The following is a 20,086-nucleotide window of genomic DNA, read 5'->3' on the forward strand; positions in this document are numbered from 1 at the left end:
ACTACAATGAGTTACGCTTGCACGTGCGCGGGTGACATGACAGATGTGACGTCACAGCTCACTTGGCGTGCAAAAAATATATGCATTATTGCGCCCCCCCCCCCCCCCAAAAAAAATACCAAAGTCTATTTTTATAATTTTTACATGGTGTCCAGTCTGAAAAGTACCCACATGGCAAATGTCAAGTTTGTTGCATTTCAGGAAGTACGCTAAACATTTTGAAAGGACACACATATTCACAAATTTCCCTTTTATATAGATATAATACATACAAATACATAAAATAAGGGGACAGTCAAATATCTCACCAGCCTTCTATAAAAAATGTAAATGTCCCCTTGGAAGGATCTGTTGGGACCTGTTTGTATTCTGCTACGCTAACGCTGCACTAATATACCATCCACATCACAGAGATGCTCCACTTCAAGGTGTTCATCCCCTCTTTCCAGCCTCAAGTCTCTGCTGCGCTCTAGGTAAGTCAATCATAAGGCAATCACTGTTCACTTCACAGAACGTGGTAATAATTGTATCAAAATGGGATGAAGTTCATTATTGACTAATCTAACTACTATACCACCACAGCAGATACTGACATGAACAAATAATGGTAACACACAAAACTCGACTATCCACAGTGATATGAGGGACCAAGATCGTGGATCCTATTTTCCACGAGAATATCTGCAAATTTACTCCTCTAACCATGGAGTAGAAAATTGTAGAAAAACCCTGCGCATAATATGAATAATTGCATCCCTATCGTTCGCTGTGCATTATGGGTAACATTTCTCGGGCTGCAGGTAAGATGAGTTCTGTTAAAATATATATTTCAGAAGAGTTAAAAAAAAAACATTTCACAGCTTTGTCCATCTAATGCTGGATGAAAGCATTCCCACACTGTCAGCCATGCTGGTCAGTGCAGTAATTGAAAGGGGCAGCATAGGACCTGTTCAGATATCACTCATGCTAGTAATCGAAATAAGGTCACTGGGATAACAGCACAGAGCATTAACTATTGTTTCACTACTCTACCACGATTTATGTTATTATCTCAGTGTCAGGTGGAGGAGCGTCTTAACATTATAACTTTGGTCAGATCACAGATCATTGTGTGGCCCAACCCAATAATTTATCTTGAATCGATTGATGATTTAATTGAATTGTAACATTCCATCGAATTGCAAGGCAAGGAGGCGGGATGGGAAATCACTACGGCATACTGACTACAGGAAACTGCAAAGGAAGCAATTCCTCATTTCCAATTTGCTGATATATAAATGTCCAGATTGGGTACTGTGGAGGTTCCCAATGTGCATAGGACATTTGAGTGGGGACTTAATCATAGAGGCTTGAGAATGAGATGAGGCCATTCAATGCATCAGGCACTGTGTTCTGCAGATCAAAACATGGATGGGTATGGATAACAATCATTCAAATAGTGTCCAGACCAGTGGTGAGAAAACTGATATTTACGAAAATCTAAGAAAACGGTAAATTATATTTACTGCTCAGCACATTTTACGACACCACATTTAACGCAGCTCTATGCATCGACTCAATCAGAAGGTACGGATGGCACAGTTTTTAATGCAGCACACTTTGAAACATTATTTCGATTGTATGAAACCTCACGAGAATCTTCAACGTATGCATAACATGTTTTAAATTCATTCTATTCTATAAGATGTAATGATCTGTGTCGCATTTTATGCGTAGGTATTAAAATGTAGCAAATTATTTGGGCGGTGCTGCGTTGGCAGTGGTGCACAAGCACAAATAACAAAAAAACTCAGCACGTTTGTTAATAAAAAATATATAAAAGGTATATAAAATATTGGATTCAAATGGAGGATCATCCTTTTTCAAAAGCTTTACCAAAAACAATGATGAAAAGGCGGGTGGTGTGACATAATTCCCATACCTGTACCACATGTTTCGGCTCAAGAGAAACGTATGCTAAATGAGGTAAGTGCGTGTGTGGATGGTTTGAAACACGAGCGGAGAACATAGACAACGGTTAACCTTATTTGACAGGCTTTGGAATAAACGTGTTCATTTAATTACACGTAGCATTTCAACAGGAAATACGTTTTACATACTTATGGACAAGGCCACTGAAACGGGAGCAAAAGGGAAGATTGGTCCTGGGCCACATACAATAGAGGGCTCCACAACTACCTTGTGTTTTATTGTTCTGGCCGACCAGACCTGAACCTCTGGACTCAGCCTTCCAGGAATCTGTGGCCAGCCCTGCTTATGAAAATAAACCTGGAGACCACTTTTCAGGGACAAGGTCCAGTATGCATATTGTTAATGTTTAAAATAATACAATGATCACATGAGGAAGTAATACGTGTGCTGCAAATAAATGAACACGATTATAGCAGCATATAACAAAATATGAAAAGGTGTTTGATTACTTCAGGTTAAACATTACCAGTGGCGGCTCCTGCAAAATCTCTCAGGGGGGGCAAATGTCTCGATGATTGATAAGGTCCACCCATGCAATGGATAAATTAACAGCTTAAGCATGTAAAGGCAACTTCACTTCTTTAATATTAATGAAAAATAAAGTGACTCTTACAATACATCTTGTTTGTTTCTATACTCACTATTACTACAATCCACTCAGTTTATTTTATTAAAGATTCCACTAGGTGGCGACAAATAATATTGTTGGATGAAACGTGCTTACGTATGATGACGTAAGCACGTTAGTGCAAGCCCTCCCGGAAGCCATAGAGAATGCATTGCAGCGCCCGCCGTTCGAAAAAAAACATCTTTGAATGTAAGTCTATGGGAACACTCTGGGCGATTCTCAGCCGGAGTGAAATCGCCCAAAAAGAGGCGGTACTCCACAGAACGTGACATGACGCTGATTGGACTATATCCAGAGGCACAGTAACGGCTCGCGAAACTCTGTGGTTGAATGACATTGGTGGTGCGTCGCCCAATCGCCCTAATGAAGAAACCGCCCCTGATTACATTACCACATGAATCTTATAGTTCTACAGGCATACCCACACACACGTAGAAACGTCATACCAATGGGGCTGTACATTAAAGGAATGATGATAAATATGCCTCATTAAATTAAACAATGCAAGCAGACTTTAAAGAACAAAACGTATATTTGAATAGCTGGCATCTCTATGTTTGTCTCTAGGTCTTGTGGGATAGGCTCCGGATTTCCTGCGAAATTCGTGAGACCTCTTTAAACTCTGCATTGCAGCCCCCCTTTTAATGTGTGTGTGTTGCTCATTTTTATTTAGCAAAGCAGCAAAGGTGGACCAAGCATTTAACTCAAAACAGCAAGATTATGGCTGCAGTTTAGTTGTGATTTCTACCACATAAGTGAACAGAGGGCATCCACATTATATTAAGCAAAACTTATCTAATTTGTCTATGTATGTTGAACTTCTTTCGGAACATACGGAGCCAACCATGATAATCGTTACTCCTTCTTAAATCCCGTATAATTGCTGATTATAAACCTGGGTATTGTGTTGGGAAGAGGAAATACAAACACAAAATTGCTAAGATTGGGTTTGAATGACTTGCTTTCAAATGTTAATAAATGGCAACACTAGAGCATGTTGAGAGTTTACTACAATTATAATGCATGAGAGCTCATCAGCAGGCCTGTAAACATAATTGAAAATCATAATTATGGTATGGTATGATACGACACAAACACATGTCACGTAGACATTTACCCAAAGTATCCATAAGTAAATATACAAATTAATCAGAATTCAAGATGGTGAGAAGTAACATGTAATTCACAGATTGCTAAACAGAAGGCGCGCTAATGAGCATCACTTCACCTCAATGTGTACAATAATTTGTAATCAGCACAACCACTAAACACGTGACAGCCATAAGAGGCTAACATCATGGCACACGCTGAGAAGTATGCCCAATGGAGGGGACAGTAACAGAGAAATGTGTCGTGTAATGTAGTGAAACCAAATTATCACCACCTTCTCACAATCGTTGCAAGTGAATATTTAAAAAAAAACATGTTAAAGTTGAATTGGATTAAGGAAGGTATAAACATGCATAGAATAAAATAGCTAATTCCATGACCGTGGTACCATTACTGTAATCATATCAACAATATGATTATCTGCATGAGGAACACTGAAATGTGTGACTAACAACAAGAATATTGATGAAAAATAGACATTACATGAAAATACAACAAAAAAATACTACCATTGTCCAGGGTCATTATAAGAATAAGTAACTGACTATGTTGACCTGGGGAAAACACAGAGCAAAGTGGAAGTGAGCTTTTTTTTTCTCTTCAAACCTGAACTCTCTCTTTAAGAGAAAAATCATTCAACTGTTTAGGCAATAGCATACTAGTTTTTCCCAGGGCGGTCACCACAACCTTCTTAATTCATCCATAACATGGCACGGAGAAGTATTTGCAATGCTGCGACAAAGAAGATATATTACCAACGCCCACAGTTTCTGTTGCCTCCATGAGCATGTACACTTGTTTTGTTACGATATGCGGTAATCGCATTATTCTCCAACGTGGACTCTGCCCATACTTGCACAGTTTCAGGCACACCCACTCCCCTGTGGTCACTGCATCGTTGAGCTGTTACGCGATCAATTAACACGAACTGACAATTCTTATGGGAGCACCAAGCATCGGTCAATCAAAAGAAGGAGCAATCCATTGTGCTGCATCTCAGTCTTTGGTTTTTGGGGCATGGGTCACTGGTTGCTGAAACATTAACCCTAACATGACCACATGGATGGCACACTTATTGCCAAGGTGCTCAGGTTTGGAGTCAAACAAGTAACCCTATTCACTTAAATAAACAGTGACATCTGCTCAATGGAACATGAAGATAATGAACCCAAAAAAGTGTCAAGTTACAAAACATTATATTTTAAACACATAAATCAGAGGGGTTACATTTGAACTTCTATTTTGTAATATTATTTTAAAGGTTTAAAACTGTCAAAATGTGGTTGTGTAAATAATGATGACAAATGACAGCCAAAAAAAAAACATACCATAACTTTTTGGAATATTGCACTTAATGCTATTAATATTATAAAGTAATGCTAATACTGCCGTAAATAATTTAGGTAATTGTGTAAGGTTCGTGCCTTTCTGTTATTGTTGTTCGGTGTAGTGTTTCTTGGCTGAGCTCAAAGCCATCAATTGTTTGGTTTCATTCATTTTCTTCACTTGCACAAACCGGCTGATAAATGATCCAAGTCAATAATAATACTGAAATTAATTACACTGAATTAGGTCACAATGGAAAATAGCCAACGTGTTTATTACCAAGATTGAATTGAAACATATGTATATTTAAAGTTAACATTCACTGCATGATACATTTAAAACGTACGGCCTCAACATATTGATTACGTGTTGTAGTCCTACTTCACCTTAGTTGACTGCACATAACAGTCTATACAATTTACATATAAACTAAAGTTCCCTGTTGTACCATGTGCATTCAAATGTCCACAACGATATCACAGGGTTGGGATAATCGCATGAATCCCAGTGGGCACTGATCGTTCAGTGTTTACAAATGAATAACTTACATACTCTTATCGGGAGCTGTTTACAATGAACAAGTGTATCATAATAAAAGTAAATGCCGATAAAAATAAAACCTTTGTTGCAACAGTTGTAAGACGTTTGGGGAGAAAATAGCCGTGGCGGCATGCGGAGGTCGCGATGTTGCCAAAAGTGGCCATGAATGCCTTCGCAGGAGACATGCGTTGGCTTGCCGAGCAGATTCCTGTACGACCGAAAGCCAAACAAAGATTCTATCAAGTTGAAAAGTTTATTCTTTGAAACGATGCGTTACTATTTCGATCTTTGACACTATGTACCAAATATCAATGTGAATATCTAAGACAAATATATGTAAATATACAATAGTGATTTTTTATGTTTTGGGGCGCATGCTAAAGTTCAGAATGTACAAAATAAACCCGTTATAGCCGATATTTCACTTGAATATCTTCATCCAATCATATTTCTCTTCATGTCTATGCTATGTTTGTATTTCTTGGCAACCAGTTCAGCTCCTTGAAGTGTCACTAAAATACAATGAAACTCTGGCACAGGTTGAATAAATGCTACATGGTATGTATTCGACTATTTAATTCAGACTGATGTCTCCACATTTGACTGTCAACATAAGTATGGCCATTGTTGAAATATTTCATTTGACTCTTATAAAATATGCATTTTATCATTTGAGTAGAGTGATTAAATTTGGCCAATTGCACGCACTTGACATCAGTGATGCATTTCAATGGCAATTCTGGCCACCTGGAATTGGTCTGAATCGCGATTTTGGTCTGCTTGAGCCAGCAATGTTTAGATAATCTAAGCATAACTGAAGCTTCACTAAGTTACATGTGCGCAATGGAATCCCATTCCGCTGCACACATCGTCCATGTCAGAAAGCCTGTTAGAGTTCAATTCAAATGAATTAAAGTTTTAAAATGGAACTCATCCATAGGATAATCATCTTTCAGAAACATTATGACTTTTGAACTCAAGACTCTATCGAGACCTTCAGATTCGGGCAGCTCTCATTCAGCGTGGAACTGTTCAACTCCAATATGATTCGTGCAGAAGTCTGCCAGTGGTATAAGGTGCATGCTGCATTAACTCGGGCTGCTTCGAAGACAGCATATAACAAACATTCCTTCTTACAGCTATGAGCAGATCCTTGTTCGGTCCTAGAAAATGCAAACATTGCACTTGCTTTATCCTTGCTAGAAGCATTACTCCAGATCGTTCTCAATTATTTTGGACTCATCGTTTTGAACAAGTCGAACATAAATCATGAATTCCCATGAGAGATATAACTGATGCTGCATTATTATTATTGTTTATAGCCACTGCAGCCTGTCATTATGGGTGGGTTTTTTTTTGTTATTGCTGAAATTACGCCTTCACTAAGCGAATTGAATGTATATTGACTTTAAAAAAAGGAGCTTAGCGCTCGATGTTAGAGCACAGCAGTGTGTTAACAGTGTATTTGTTTGCAATCTGCTGACACCAATGCATTTCAGTTGGGCGCCCCGCCGCCACCACGATTGACTCACAGATGAGCGTACACAGCAGCTGTGCGACTGAACATTCACGAGGATTGTTCAGCTGCAGATGGGCGGGGCACCAAGGAACGTACAGGTGAGTCAGAAAGGTCCCAGGCTCCGCGTTACAGTCCTCTACAATGTTCTTCGCCGAAGGCAGTCTCGTCCATTGACAGACGCAACAACAAAAAATGCAGCCGGCTTGCGTTGTCCTCTTCTGAAGGTGTGGATAAAGCAATGAGTCGTTTATTGACCAAGTGTCGAATGAATCACTGTTCACGGCAGTTGTATGATATCACATGGTACATCGGCACAGTGAAATTATAATCATATATCACTGTAGCCAAAATGTTAAGGATGACAAAGATTTGTTTTTAAGTCTTCCAAATTGCAAGCGTGTCTTTTTGTTTAGTTTTCACTAAACATGCTCAATGGAGAGCTGCATGACTGTTTGGGGAGAACAAAGTTGAAATCCATAAACAAATCCTGGGTTAAAAGCACTGGATTTGTTTATGGTTTAACTGCCTCAGCCTTTAAATGTCTCTGTTAAAGGCTTCAGTGTTAACTGTCTGAGGCTGAAATCCAATCACTGTACAAGTCAATGAGTGTTTTGTCTGTGTGCAATAACACGTTAAACTGTCCGTATTATTGCCGCTTGTTAATTTATTACGGGTGATAGTTGCATTATAACGCCAACTGAAGTGTATCTGTTTAAAACAGCAATAGTTCCCCTGACCGCTGCTCTAGCGCCGGTAAACATACCTGACCCAGGTCACTCAGTAGTCGATCTCAATGCAATAAGTAACATTTAAAAATACTTCTTTTTGAAAACACGCTTTAATGAAATGTACCGTACGAGTAATGGAAAAACTCCACGACTCGAGAAAGTGTCCCCGAAACTTGCCATAACGTAAGGGTGCCGTGATGATTTAGAGCCAACGTCAGTTGAGCGTGGACAATTAGACCCAAGCCGTAAAATAACATATAAAAAATAATGTTTAAAAATATTTTTTTAATGATAGAATATAGTATTGTCATCAATATGACATTAGTATACCAAATTTGCAGTCGATACCACATTGGGAAGTGGGTTAAAATTAATTACAAGATTTGAGGATACAACGACAACAGAATGAGTTAAATATACTGGTAGGAACCTCCTGGTTACACCAGCCCACAGGGGATTATTGTGTCCGTCCGTCGTGCAGGGAGAGGCTGGGTGGGGAGAGAGGGGCTGGGTGGGGAGTGGAGGGTGGGGAGGGGATGGGTGGGGAGGGTGGGGCTGGGTGGGGGGTGGGAGGGGTGGGGCTGGGTGGGGAGGGGAGGGGCTGGTCACCCCGTGGTGCCCTTATAAAACTCAACGTTTAACCTACTCACGCCGGCTTGTGCCCGCCCTCACAGTCGGGCATATTTGCGGAATACACCACGCTGCCGTTGACCCTGGCCATTGACCGAGCAACCCAACGTTCCTACCAGCTCCCTCCGCAGGAATGTGTTAAAAGCGTGTAATAGAAAATCCACACCTTCACAAACGAGGGTGTGCCCCTATGGGGTGGAGTGTGTCTACACGTCAAGTGTATCCTGTCCACGCGTTCGTTCTCCACGCACGATATTGGGGGGGGGGGGGGGGGGGGAATTCGCCGGACCGGTGGTGTGTTGCACTCGAGTGCCACGCACACGTTGCGGCGATTTCTCAATCCACTCATGGATGAATGATTCCTCGCACTCTGTGTTTTCGTAACGGGAGTTATTTGATCATACTTCCCCCAAAAGACGCCAGGGCAGGTGGGTGAAGGCAGGGAGCATACAAGTCCGATTGTACAATATAGTATGGTTGCCGTACCTCGCCTCTGCTGGAGATGTACCATGTTGCACATGGTTTGTGTGCACGTGTCGATGTACGTATACTGCACAGATGATGTTTGGGTTAGATTTTATGCAAGTGTGTGGTCGTGTTAACACGTTAAATTGAATTTGCACTGCCTTAAATGCATTTACAGAAGTCCACAAAAACACCCAATGAAAATGTGGTGTATTTAACTACCTACAGCATCACAACTGGCCATTGTGAGAACACGTCATTATTACACTCTTAAATAACTCCAGTCATTCGAATTCTAGACTCATTTACACGTAAGAGATGTATGACATCTGCAACAAAACTGGCCACTTCTGACAATGCCACATACATTGCACCTCACCCACCCTCAATTCGACATATTTCGTGGTGCATGAACAAAATCCAACCCATCCTTTGCAGAATAATTAGGATAACTTTAGGCTCTCAACCATACTCGTTCCCAAGGGTCCAGTAAAAAAAAACCACGCAGACAATACTGTTTATTCTTACCGATCTGTCACAGTATTTTTGTCATATATTCAGTCACGTGGATGGCCATGCCCCATTATTAGTGAAGTAGACGAACCTGCTGTACTGCATTGGAATCAGCCTTAGCCTCACAAAAAGCACGTCATTTTCTAATTCTCCACTCAAACACGGCACTGCAAGGGGTGCACAGAACTACAGTAATCCATGAGAAAAGAAATAACAATCACAAATAATGAAATCACATCTTACAGCTCGTTTTAACCCACTGCTCAAGAATGAAGGGCGTGCCGATGCCGTATCAGTCATGGAGGGGTTGTTCCACCACACTTCATTCACCACGTTGGCGAGCGTCGGTTCGAGAAGGTGCGATGGAACCAGGTCTGGTCCAGTTGTCACTGGCCACTGCTATTCGCCGTGGCCGGGAATCTAACTCAGGTCCCCGGACTCGTAGGTCCGTATGCTAACCACCGTGTGGCACCGCTTCACCAAGCAACACAAAGCGTGCTCCAAGCAGATCCCATTATCCACAGCTATTCCCAGAAACTATCTCCTGCCAGATGTAACTTGGCTAAAACAATGAATTTGCCACTAGCTCTGGGTCACTCCTCTTATCTGTGAAAAACAAAAATGCAAATAGAGAAAATCCAGTGCTTTCAGATCGCCACTTATTGGAAAAGATGAATTTGCTGACGTTTGGGGGGGGGGGACTCATCTGTGAAATGCATGTACAGTAATATAAAGAGTCCATCCATGTGTAGTGACATCGGGGATGTCACTGTATGGTGCCGGCCCGGGAGAATTGTGGCGTGCGATGTTCCTACGTCACGGACAGCACCGTGTGGGTTGCTGTGTGAGGCCGGATCTAGCACAGCACCAGCCCTAGCGGGGCTTGGTGAGCGCTGGCATCGCGTGGGCACCACGCATAGCGTGTAGTGCGGGCTCCCACAAGGGGGAGCGGGAGAGTGTCAGCCCAGAGGCAGGGTTGCCCCAGGCCATGGCACTCTGGTTGACCCCGTAGACACGTGATCTGGAGTGTCCACAGAGAAGGCCCCAGGTGAGGGGGCTAGGGGGTTATCACGTGTCCGGGGAGAGCTCTCGAGAGGGATCGAGAGGGAGCTAGAATGCTCGAGAAGGCGGGCGGGGCCGAGGGCAGAGTCGGCCCCGACCCCCGAGGATATAAGGTGGGTCCCTGAGAGGGACCAGAGTCTCTTCGTTCTCCAAGCTGGAAGCTCTCCATCTACAAGCTGGAAGCTCTACGTCTACAAGCTGGAAGCTCTTCGTTCTGCAAGCTGGAAGCTCTACATCTACAAGCTGGAAGCTCTACGTCTACAAGCTGGAAGCTCTACGTCTACAAGCTGGAAGCTCTACGTCTACAAGCTGGAAGCTCTACGTCTACAAGCTGGAAGCTCCACGTCTACAAGCTGGAAGCTCTACGTCTACAAGCTGGAAGCTCTACGTCTACAAGCTGGAAGCTCTACGTCTACAAGCTGGAAGCTCCACGTCTACAAGCTGGAAGCTCTCCATCTCCAAGCTGGAAGCTCTACGTCTACAAGCTGGAAGCTCTACGTCTACAAGCTGGAAGCTCTCCGTCTACAAGCTGGAAGCTCTACGTCTACAAGCTGGAAGCTCTACGTCTACAAGCTGGAAGCTCTACGTCTACAAGCTGGAAGCTCTACATCTACAAGCTGGAAGCTCTACATCCTACGAGGCATCAACACGTGGCTGGGGACCTGAGTGAGGGTCCGACCCTTCGTAGCTGTAACTCCTACGTATAGAGTAGTTAGCTGGGTGGTCACCACCCCAGGCTGTATCTGGTAAAGAAGCAGTTACCCCTTTGTATATACGTGTTACAATAAATGTGTTGCCTCTAAAAAATAACGTCTGCGACTCAGTTGGACTCACTACACATGGATATTTGCTGCGGACTGAAAACGCCACGGATAATAGGAGTCATGCTTAATAGGGCTGTGGATATGAGAAACTTCATTCAATTAACTTGCAGTTTACCTAGAGACTCTGAATCCACCTACCCTAAGAATAAATTAGAATGTGTTTTCTTAGAATATCTACATCACATAAATGTGTATTTGAGTATTATTAGGATTCTTGCTTGCTCAATTCACTTGAAGACGTAGTAAATGCTGTATGTTACATCCTAAGACACATAACCAGATATATATCTTAATCAATGGATTAACCAGAAGCACACGTTTTTTACGTGGGCACATAAGGAAGTAGTGTATTCTCCCAACTCAGCCAAGTCGTATCCTCAAGAGGAGGGCAGCAAAAGCACTTCCAGGATGTCCTGAAGGCCAACATTAAGCACTACAATATCAACACCAGCTCGTGGAAGACTATTGCCCAGGATCGTCCCAAATGAAGGAAGAATCTGCTGCAAGGATCTAAGCATTTCGGAACCCGACAACGACGAGAACAAGAGGGGGGGGGGGGGGGGGAAGCGAGAGCGGCAGAAACCCAGGGGCCACCCATCCCACCCAGACCCACAGATAAGACAATGGTGGAAGACAATCATCCTCGACTGCACAGGGTTGCCGAAGAAGAATAAGAAGATGCGGTAGTAGTGAGCAACCCCAGTAGTCTGGGGTTTAATTCCTGGCCGTGAGCATTGCAAGTGGCAAATCATATTGGAACTTTGCCTGAGTGTTCAACGAATCCAGTATGTGAGTGCTGCGATGACAAAGGGCACTCAGCAGTGCATGGGTCTGGTCACACCTCAAACCCTCGTGTGCCAAAACCGGCTCTAATTGGAGCTGTAGGTTCCCAAACAGCCTACAGAACTAAAACTTTGATCTATGTGTGTTGCGCATCTTTTGTATTGCACCCATTGCCAGTACTCCGTGTATTTACAAATCCCTCAATGTGTCTTGGAGTGATGTGGCGATGTGGTGTGAGGCTTTACATCAGTAGGGAAGGTGTGGAAAACTGCTGCTGCTGATTCATCCACCTCCTGCGCTGCAACACAGTGGGCAGATGAAAACCAAATGACAGCTTTTTATCACAAAATCAATACCCTGACAGGGTTGTTATAATGCTATTAGCTGTCCACAAACGTCATATTCAATATTATATAATCTGAAAGTGTAAAAGATCAGGAAAAGACCAAAAAGATTAGATGTAATGCTAAATACCCCCAGCAATTGGATGAATTGTCACAATTCATGGTCATAAATTGATCCCCGATTTTTTTTATTGTGGTCAGTGTAATATCCATTATACATATATAAATAACAATAATATAAATATCAATTATAGTCGTAATTTGTAGCCCTTTTGGTGGTACAAAGCTGGATGAAGGCGTCCTCACACCATATTGGTCATGAGGGTGATTTAACGATACCTCACCACGCTGGTCAATACAGATTGGTGAACCGGTCCAGATATCACTCCCCACTGATGTTAACTGTGGCCACAATTCAACAGGCGTATTAATAGCACAGTCAACTGACCACCGCGCCACCACTCCGCCTCCTTCCCCACTGTATATATGCAAACCAAAAACATTGATTCTTCACGAGCGATTTGGTAGCGTATCGTGCACTTAAAATGTTGCACGAATAAGTAAATCTTTGTATCACTGCTAAACTTGCTCGCAGTGTGAGATTGTGTCTATATTTGAATCCTGAGAATAGAGGGGGGGGGGGGTAGTCGGCAGCGGTAGAGTTCCCCCCCAGATCACACGACATTGTAGTCTACAGGCCGGATGCTTGACAAAGTAGAAGCATGCGTAGCTATTGTATGTTACTTGATTATGCATTATCTGGGAAACATTTTAAAGTGGGCACACTTTTCAAGGGGGTAGTGCCCTGGCTCAAAAGTTTAAGCGGGCACCTGCCCAGGTTTAAGTGTACGCTCTGCCATCAGTGTGTGGCATATACCAAAAACTAACGTTTATGGTAAATGTTAGTCACTTTACAGTGTGGTTTGGGACAGTTTTAAAGCTCATGGAGGACTGAACGAAATGCTCGTTTCTACTCTTGGGTTCTTTCGGTAAAGTCACGTAGGTGAAAATAAAAACAATAAAAATGAAATGAAAATAACAAAATTTAGTTATTTTAATTTATATTTAGTTATTTTTATTTAAATTTTTATTGTAACAAAATTTTCTTATTTGCATTTTTATTTTATTTTTATTATTTTTATTTTCACCTACGTGACTTTACCGAAAGAACCAAAGAGGATGGATCCTTGCAGTCACGAAAACTTCAAATCTAGAATGCTCGTCTCTATTGGAAGTCCAGAACTAAAGATGGAATTCCATGTTCATCTGGTAGGGGCCAGTTGTTCCACAGGCCAACCCTTGTTAAATTCCCATAAAATATTGCCCATATGCGGTACTTACTCTATGCCGGCTGTTATTTGGGGGCCAATAGTGGAAAAATAAGCATAGCACAGTATTGCATAAACATCTCTTCATATGTTAACGTTGAAGAAGTGTGTTATATTTTTAGTAATTTACCACGTATTGTTTGTTACGATGGTTGTGTCACCGGACACCCACAGCAAATATTGTCAGTCTACATTTCTTTCTTTGTTACCACTTTGAACACGCAATTAAAAAAAATCATAAAATATATAACGTGAAGGCTGGATCGCTATGTGTAATGTGCTTATCGGTCGAACGGGATTTGAAGAAAACGTTTGCACATGCCACTGACTGGCTTTTGTGGGAAATTTTACGACTCCCAGTTAGCTCATTCAATTAATCTAAATGTCGTTTAAGTCACGTACTCACCTTCTTGTAGTCATAAAACGGTTCACTCGATGCAAACTGGCTCGGTAGTAAAACATGAAAATAAAACGAAGTACAGACACCCAGTCCTATGAGGCCCTAGCAAAGGCTTATTTTTTTAATCACGATTCTGGAGTAAAGTGATATATCTTCTTGGTTCTTTCGGTAAAGTCACGTAGAAGGGAAGTAATAAAATAATAAAAATAAAACATAATAAAATAATTCTCACGACGTTTCGGCTACAACGCAAGCAGCCGTCTTCAGGTGAAGAATGAGACACTGCCAGACACTCACCTGAAGACGGCTGCTTGCGTTGTAGCCGAAACGTCGTGAGAATTATTTTATTATGTTTTATTTTTATTATTTTATTACTTCCCTTTTACATGACTTTACCGAAAAAACCAAGAAGATGAATCCCTGCAGTCACGAAAGCTTTAAATCGAAATTTAAAGTGATATAATTTTCAAGAATGTTTTAAAATAGTATGAAATCGATTTAACAAATGTCGACTGTATATATCATTGCATGGAGGCCATGAGCCTATAGGTAATGGTTTTAAGACTTCATATTTAAGTAAAAAATACAAAAATACCCTTAGCTACTCAACAGACCATATCAGTAGTCTACGTGGCATCTCCATTTGTCTCTCCCCATCTCTGTATCTCTGCATCTCCCTTTATCTGCACACCCCCCCCCTTTTTCTCTCCGTATCACCTTCTCTCTCTCTTTATCTACATCTCTCTCAATATCTTGTGAGACAGAGAGAAAGATAAGTATGAAGTACTTTCAACATGAATTGTTGGTGGCAACTTTCATTAAAAAGGTGTGCCACAGCACATTGGAACATGTGAAAAAAGGTGACATCAAAGATGTACAATTACATACTACAGTATATCACATTTTTATTGTAAAATCTGTAGGCCTGTCATATTTTTGACAGGTCGATCAAAGTGCCTATTTATTTCACTAAAATTATTTGATGATATTGCAATAAAATTGTCAAGTCCATAAATATGTTTATATACAAGTTTCGATTAAAAACAGGAGAAACAAATGTTTTTTAAAGCCCACAAAGAATCCGTTACCGATTTAACAGGCACATACTTGGCTTTGAAACCTACATAATGCTATCTATAGAATGTGGAGCATAGAATGGAATTCTGAGGTCACGAAATTCAGTGCAAGGCACAGCAGCTGTGTTTACACGATGAGTCCCCTCAATTCTCACAATTTTAGAAGAAAATGACAAAAACCTATCAAGAAATAAACAAAGATATGCAATATAATGATACAGAAATAAAACTGATATGATGGTTCCCAAGCCCATATTACATCTAAATGAGAAACATCAATGTATTTTAGTTTACGAGATTACCATATTGAATTAAGTTCAGAAACCGCTCTGTTGCAATTTAATAAGCTGTATTCGTAGTTTAAAAGGTATTGCATGATGACAGTGCTCTTTAACTGCATAATCAACAGTGTTCTCTCATTTAAATGCGTGTTTATGCTCCTGTCACAACTTGTTTCCAGATTGAGACGCTCTGATTATAACAATTATCTCACATCTCAAGCATTTTCAAGCTTCATTTAACAATTTAACTAGGACAAGAAGATGATTAGTGCTGTCAACTTACCGGAAAACAATTCAAATGGGTATAACCATGTCACCCTGCTCATGTGTGCAACAACACATGAACAACACATGAGCAACACTGCTATTTCCATGTTGATGGCAATATGTTAATGATTTCATGGAATGTGTTTTAGGCCATTCATGTTGTTGAATTTACTCTTACACAGTCTAGCACAATGCATATGTGGATTCATATAATGTTGCACATGGAATATAAATAGCTACTGATACGATGGTTGTATTATTGGTCCTATGCCATTCAAGGGTTGATAAGCATATCAGAGGAATGAAAATGACGTTGATAGTCTGGTTAAAACCATGCTTACTAGATATGACAGAGTTGATTCATAGTTTAATAACGAGATGGTGCTATGCACATTGTCGTTAAGGACACCATTGCCAAGTTATTATTTTAACATGACATTTTTGGAATAGGTGCAAATGTCTATGTAATGTGCATATGAAGTATATACAGCTTTTACTGTGCACGAACAAATTCACGAAACCAATTTCAATGAAGTTGCATAATACTCACTTTCTTATTATTGTAATGGCACTTAATTCATGCTCGTACAGCTCACAGTAAAATATACATGTTCACCAATTACAGTCATCCTTTGGAAATGCAATAGACGCATACAGTAGTAATGATGCCGATATATGCCAAGATGTTAGTGATTGAGTGGAAAGCCTGCTTTCGCAAATTAAATGTAATTGAGCTCACCTGGTGAATGTAAACACCCCCGATTGGCCCAGCTTTGGAATGATTTCCATGAACTCCCAGAGTCCCACAGCTACTTGAGAAGTGTGCTGAGGTAGCCAGCGAGTGCATTTGGGGTTCCCACCTCTCAAATACCAAAAATTGGGAGATATCATGGGAATAATAATAATATCTCACACGACCAAATGTGGAGAGCACTGCATGTAAATGCATCGTCTTGAGTGGTGTATTAATGGTTACACTCCTGACAAAAACTGGACCTGTTAATGTCCCGGGAAAACTTATGAGATTTCCAGGAACAACGACCTCAAAAAGAGGACATCCTGAGAAAACCAGGACAGGTGGCAGCAACCTGCATGTGTGTACCCACAATGCCAGATGTCACCACTCTTGCTTGGGAAACAGACTATAACCCTCACATAGATTGACTTAAAATTCAAACAGTTATCAGAATACATTTACGTATTTATATAAAATAATGGTGAGGGGTAGGGAGTTTGGCTATACTATGCTCAAGCACATTTTACCGCAGTTTTTCAATTTAGCAATTAGGGTTATGGCACAGTCGGTTTCCTGAAACGCCCACCCCAATTGTATTTTGTCTTTGATCCCTCGTCGTCTTTGGCTTGGTTTGCAATTTTTGAATGTGCTGTCATTTGTAGCACCGTCCATGCTGATGTTCCACTGGTGCTGGGAGCTGTCATTACCTCTGCATATTTGATGCGTCCTATTTGTCATGAAAACCAGACCAAAAAGACTCCTCCATTGATTTTCTAAAGGTTAATTGTACCACCTGTTTACCTGCACATATATTAACTTCGCATTGTGTTGCATTTATCACATTATTGTTTATATATTTTACTTCATGTAAGCTATGGATAACACATCTGTACAAAAACACTTCAATGATATATTTACCAGGTCTCATTCAACTTTGTGAATATTAAATTGCCCTATCCAGTGGATGACTAAGGATATACATTTTTTGCCAAGCTACTGCCAAAATGACTATGTTAAACATCCATATAATAAATAGGCTCATTATATTTTCCCAAAAAACAAAACGTGAATGTTATTTTTAAAGGCTTTTTAAAATGGCATTCAAGAGACTTGCAGACACCTGCAAATTCAACAGAAACAAAATGAAATGTATATTGTGCATATTACACCACGCACATTACACGTGTAAATAAACAATGGACACTGTAGGATCTAAAGCAATATACAGTTATACATACTGTATACATGAATAACATATTTGCCCGATTTCAGTGGGAGCAAGTTGCCTAAGCCATACTGTACATGGTATTTAAAATGAATGGGGTGGTGTGTTAATGTCTATAAAGGGACTTGTATAAATGCTCAAATACGCACGGCAGGAAGGAGTGCTACTTGTAAGAAATGTTATCTGAAACACTAAAACCCCTAGTCTCTGGTGTCCCATACGTCACTCAGCGCTGCCATTAGAGTCGGGCTGTAAGTGAGATGCCGCTTCTCAGTTGTGCATCATGGAAACTATTTTAACGTACGGTTTGTAAACAAGGACATACAAATATATATTAAACTATACTGTAGTACATTAAACGTAATCTCCATGAGTCACGTTCTTTTGTTCTGGAAAAGTTGAGAAACATATACTTGCACAATAAAGGCATAATCTGGTTAGTTTCATACTTCTAGATTTGAAGCTTTCGTGACTGCAAGGATTCATGTTCTTAGGTTTTTTTCGGTAAAGTCACGTAGGTAAAAAAATAAAATTAATAAAAGTAAAAAAAATTACGACGTTTCGGAGGCAACACAAGCTTCCGTCTTCAGGTGGAACCGTCTCACTTGATACAGCAATCGTGCTGTGACGGTTCCACCTGAAGACGGAAGCTTGTGTTGCCTCCGAAACGTCGTGATTTTTATTTTACTTTTATTAATTTTATTTTTTTACCTACATGACTTTACCGAAAAAAACCTAAGAATATAGTTTCATACTTGTTTACCCAGGAAAGTCTCCCTGATGCTCAATACAATTTTCCAGGAGGGTGCTGCAGGTTATCCCAGTAGGGAGCGATGTTGCAACGTGTAATCCCAATCGATTAATTCGCCGGTATTTTTTCAACTTTGGGATGTATTGCCAATGCATTATTTTCAGCTTTGGAAGCATGCCCGTGCAGAACATGGGGAAAACGTGCAAACTCCACACAAAAAGGCACCAGAGTTGAGAATCGAACCCAGGACTGTCAAGCAAAAATGTCCCCAATGTGTCATCCGGTCGCCCAAGGCGTAAACGCCAAATCACAAACGAGAAACGAGTTTTCGCAAAGCAGCTGAAAATAATAAAAATAAACATTTTGAACAGCAACCACGTTCGTTTACGTTCAACGAGACGATGTATTTGACAAGATAAATTCAAACATCGCAGCCCTTATCGGCCATCGGCTGTCTGACACCGTTCACCGGTGCCCAATGAAGAGGGTTTACGGTAACATTTCAGGGAACACTGCAAACTTTACAAAACAATACATGTTTACATTCTCCACGTGAGGTGACAGCGGTAGGGGTTTCTCCTAACACCTTCGCTTCGTTGTCCTCTACAACAACAACAACAAAAACCCCGTCTTGTCCTCACAATTCACAGATTAAAACACAGCAATCAATGCGCCACCAAAAATGTCATTGAGCAGCATCGTCCATTCCACCGCTTCGCACACCTACAACCGGCGTTTCTCAATCACAATTTAAATTAAGCTTCGTTTATTCTCTCTCTCTCTCACTCACATGTAAGGTATAAAGTACCGCATTTATCGCGCTACGGCAATGCAATGTCAGAGCGTCGTCCCGTGCGTCTGCTCGCAATAAACGTGGGCAGCGTGCACTTCAATTGCACCGTTGCAGAAATGCAACCCGAGGAGAGGTTTGTGGTCAGACACGGGACACGTGAAAGCTACGAGGATTCTAACGCTCGCGGACGTACACAGGAGGGGAAACAGATGGAAGGGAATGGATGAGAGAGGGGGGGAGGGAGTGAAAGAAGAAGAGGAATGGGAGAGAGAGAGAGAGATGAAAAAAACTCCACTCACCAACGATGGCACGGGAGACCAAAGAGCCGGAGAGCAGCACTCCAGCGAAGGTAAGAAACCCCCAACGGGGGGATGCGAATCTCCACCGGCGACGTCACACTGGGGCGGAGCACGTGGGAGCCCTTTAAACGGCCAAGTCTTAAGGATGACACGCGGCCAAGCGCAGAGCGAAGCGCTGCAACAGACCACAACAAAATTAACCCGTAAAAACAACGTTTTTCACTATAAATCCTTTATATGCGTGGCATCGGTTTTATTTTATTATTCATTTCTGTTTTTCTTGAGTAAGAATTTCATTTTTATCACATTGGTATTTTAAATAAAATATGGAATTTATTTTTTCCTAAAAAGTGGAAAACTTTGGGGAAAAATTTTCACGACAATAAATTGTCACGCACAACGAGTCTGTGTGCAAAATGTCAGCTCGATCGGATCACGGGAAGTGGGTTAAAAAACGACCGAAAGATTTGCACGGTCGTAAGCGCGC

The 20,086-nt window shown here is 41.2% G+C and overlaps 1 protein-coding gene across 1 annotated transcript in view; it reads right to left on the reverse strand.

Moving 5' to 3' along the window:
- LOC133346230 (diacylglycerol kinase beta-like) overlaps positions 1–19,672 on the reverse strand; it is a 149,705-nt gene extending 130,033 nt beyond the window's left edge. Inside the window, exon 1 of the mRNA XM_061557769.1 lies at positions 19,600–19,672. The gene's annotated coding sequence lies outside the window, so the exon portion shown is untranslated. The remainder of the gene's footprint in view (positions 1–19,599) is intronic.
- Between the last annotated feature and the right edge of the window lie 414 nt (positions 19,673–20,086).

Source organism: Lethenteron reissneri, chromosome 23 (genome assembly GCF_015708825.2).
Source record: "Lethenteron reissneri isolate LAM-NWPU_2019-01 chromosome 23, ASM1570882v1, whole genome shotgun sequence".
NCBI classification, from domain to species: Eukaryota; Metazoa; Chordata; class Hyperoartia; order Petromyzontiformes; family Petromyzontidae; genus Lethenteron; species Lethenteron reissneri.